Raw genomic sequence first — 3767 nt, forward strand, 5'->3', positions numbered from 1 at the left:
TGCAGGGTTATTTGTTTTCCTTTTCAGGGCTTCAGCATAGGGACTGACAAACAAAGATCAATCCCAGAAGAGCTGTGCATCAGTAGATTACGTGTTGAGAGGTGGTGGCATCAGAGGCTTTTAATATACACTTTAGTCTTGTTACTGCAAGTCATTCTTGCTATTATAGCCTAGAAAAGGCCAATACAGTCCCCTTTGTGTGGGCTACTATAAATGCACAAAAAAAGAGTGGGGATGCAGAAAGGTACACGCAGCGTGGAGGTTAGATAACTGGTCCCAGTGGGCTCAGCCCAAAAATGGGGTTGGGCATCCCCTCTGCAGCCAGCGGAAGCACGTGAGGGCCTCTGAGTTTTGAGATGAGGCGGACAGGGAGAGGAAAGAGGAGCCAGTACTCTTATTTTGAACATGCAAAGCTGATACACAAGGAACATAAGGCTGGAATTGAGTTTCCAGGTGAGTGAGCTTGACCTGCTGGGTGCGTGGAAGATGCTAAACTTTTCTAAAAAGCCAACCCTTGATTGCAGGAGTCAGTCCCGTAGCACCATCTGAGAATTGAAGAGGGACTCTTGCCTTGAAATCTGGCTCAAAGCTACATGAGAAATGTCACCTAGGCAGTGGGAATTTTCTGGCTGTTCTCAGGTGTGTGTGTCAGGAGCAAAGGTGTTATAAGCAGGGAATGGTGAGAGATAGACTCATAGCAGTTAGACGCCTGCAGCAAGACATGGAGGTGATCTCTGGGGGGGGTGAATGCTGTTCATCTGTTTCAGTATCTTGACTGAGAGGCTACAGTATGGTGTTTGGTTTTTTTTTTTTTTTTTATTTTCTCCTCCTCAAGTCATCTCACGGGCTTTCTACTGTTATGAAGCCTCATCACAGAATGGGGCTGGTTAGCAGGGATTTTTGGATGAGCTAATTTATAAAACATGTTGGGCAATTCACTGCAGCACTTTAACAGTACGTACCCACTGATGGGATTCAGGGACTTGTCTCTCAGTGTTAGCTGCAAAAAGTAACATGGAAAATACATTACTCCAGTGCACTTAAGGACATGAAAAAATAGATTCAGTGTATGGCAGAGAACAGCTCATTTCTCTCTCCAGGCATGAACAGATGTAAGAGAGCGATCTTTTCTGTATCTGCAGGACAGAATAAGCACACCTGAGCTCGGTCCTCACCTGTACTGAGGCTTGCTAGAAAAGATCTCCAACCTTTCATGGTGGTTTTTGACTGCTGAAGGGAGAGGGGATGCCTCCATTTCTGAAGTCCTGCTGAAGTTGTGTTATTCTTTTCATTTAGCCTGTTACTTGGTGCCATGCACTCAGATATATTTTGTCAGGCGTGTGACCAAGGGTTCCCTCTAGTCCTGGGTGCCGTGGCTTAGACCAATCCCATGGAGACTGCTTTCACTTTTTTAATAGCTCTTGCAGACACATCTATCAATATTTTAGCCTCTACTTTTTTTCCCCTAGACCTTCTAAAGGCCAGGGCTGTGCATTATGTGGAATTATTTATGGATCTAATGTCAGTAACAGCCTGCTAATATCTGTGCCACTTTTCTGAAGATTGCTTTGAAGTGATCCAGGGGCCAGGGCAGTTGCTGGCAACCTGACAGCCACCCCTGCTCCTTTCCCAGGGCCTCCCGTTTCATCGCCACCAGAGGAGGATTAGAAGCATCCAGCAATGCCATACCTGGGAATTTATCAATAAACTGATGATTAAAGACTGGCACTCCTCAGCCACTGGTAAATAACAGTAAGTGGCTGATGGCTGAGGTTCACATTTACTGATATTATCAGCCAATGGCAACGGCTGTCACAGTAAGAACCATTTGTTTCATAGCACTGGAGAGCCATTAGGCCCAGTTGGGTGGTAGACATACAGCAAGGTCTGAATTCTTAAGGTCTGTCAGCTAGGAAATCTTCAATATTGACATGAGTTTTTACTGATTTGCACAACAGTGGATTCAACCTGCAGCCTTTTGTTCACTTGCTTGTTAAGCTGGTAATGATTTATGCAGTGCTATGATTCTGTGAAAGATCTACTGGCAGAAGGAAGCAAAAGGGGAAGAAAATTTTTAATTTGAAGTTACAGGTGGCATTTATTATTCATTTTGATAAGGGCTGGTAGGACAACATTTTGTTTTCTGGTCAGTAAAACCTGAATCAATTAGGACTGCCTCTTGCTGTGTAGTGCTTAAAGCATGTACTGTCTACAGTGTCATGTTTGAAGGGTTGGGTTTAGCCTATTTATTAGTTGTCTGGTGCCTCTGTGTCTGAAAACCTGAACGTGCTCCAACCTCCCCACTCTTCCTGGCTGCTGGCGTCCGTGTTAATGTCTCCCGAATCTATGGCCCAAGGTCAGAGGATGCAGTAAATTCAGAATTGATTCGTTTGAGGTGATAGCAGTCATCCGATAGCAAGCAAGAGAAACTTCTTTTCCATGCCCCATTGCCCTCTAATGGCCAGTGTTGAATTTGCACAGCAAAGTGGACAATTCAGAGGGCCAGGTAGGGACTACTGAGGAAATTCGTCTGTTGTGATGGTGCAGTGTGTGCCTTATTTTCAAGAACCCCACAAAATTGTTCACAGTGAAATTTGGTTTGGCTGTACAAAGAACAAAAGGTCTGCTCTCTCTTGGTAGCACCATCCCTCTGAGACAGACAGAGGGAGGGAAAAGAGGGGCGAAAGAGGGTGGTAAATTCAGAGACTGAACAGCAAAAACCATATTTTCATTTTCCCATGGAGTAAGGGGAGATAGAGGACTGGAGTGCTCACTCATACTAAAAAATATCACCCCCAAACCAGTCGTAAACAGCTTTGCTTTTGGGCTGGGAGCAAGACAAGGGTCCGGCACATGGCTCCTGCGCAGGAAATGCAAATTCCATCAGTGCCAGTTCCCAGGTGGTGATTGCACTGTGCCCAAATCCCTTCTCTACCCTACTGCCTGGTGCCAGCGGGTGGGCTTGCTGCTCTGCTGTACTGCGTGTGCGGTGAATCGTGCTGAGCAGGGGGCCCTGAACCAGGAGTAGGGAACAGCCGGACCCGGATCAAACTACTGCAGTTTGGTGAAAAGTGTGAGACTAGGGAGGGAAATGCATGTGACGAAGTGCTAGCCCTCTGGGGCTACCTGCTGCAGGCTCCTCACAGTTGGAGTGCTGAAGATGTCCCGTTTTCCTGGGTTCATTTTCCTCTTGCAGTAGAGGGTTTTTGACAGTAGATGTCAGGTTTGCATAACGGAACAATAGATTGTCCCTACAGACTGAGCCCTTTTGTGCAAGGCCAGCTGGCAAGACAGAACATGTGCTCCATCGCAGGAGATGCTGTCACCTGTCCTATGGAAGCTGCGGCCAAGAAAAGCTGTAAATCATGAACTGCTATAGGGGTGTGCTCACATATTTTTCTTCGGTTTCTCCAGCAAGTCACTGCTGAAGGTGGACGCTTGATCTCAGTACAGCACTCGCACTCTGCTTGTGCGCTGGCGTGCAGGCTTTGCTTGCTGAAAGTTCAGATATTGAGGAAGTTTGAGCCTGTACAGGTCAGAATACTGACTTTCTCTTGCAGAAAACAAGCCTGGGCACCATGGTTTGGGAGTTGAATCTTAGAAAGGTAATTAAGAAAAAACAAGTCTCTAGACTTCAGCTTGCTTCAAATCTCTATATCCGTGGAAAATTCTTGAATGCTCACAAAGTGGAAAAGGTTGGAAACCATGAATGGAAACCATGATTTTAAGGTGCCAGAAAAATTATAGTATCTTGTCAACCCTTATTA

This window comes from Tyto alba, unplaced genomic scaffold (assembly GCF_018691265.1).
Source record: "Tyto alba isolate M040663 unplaced genomic scaffold, T.alba_DEE_v4.0 Super-Scaffold_34, whole genome shotgun sequence".
Classification (NCBI taxonomy): Eukaryota; Metazoa; Chordata; class Aves; order Strigiformes; family Tytonidae; genus Tyto; species Tyto alba.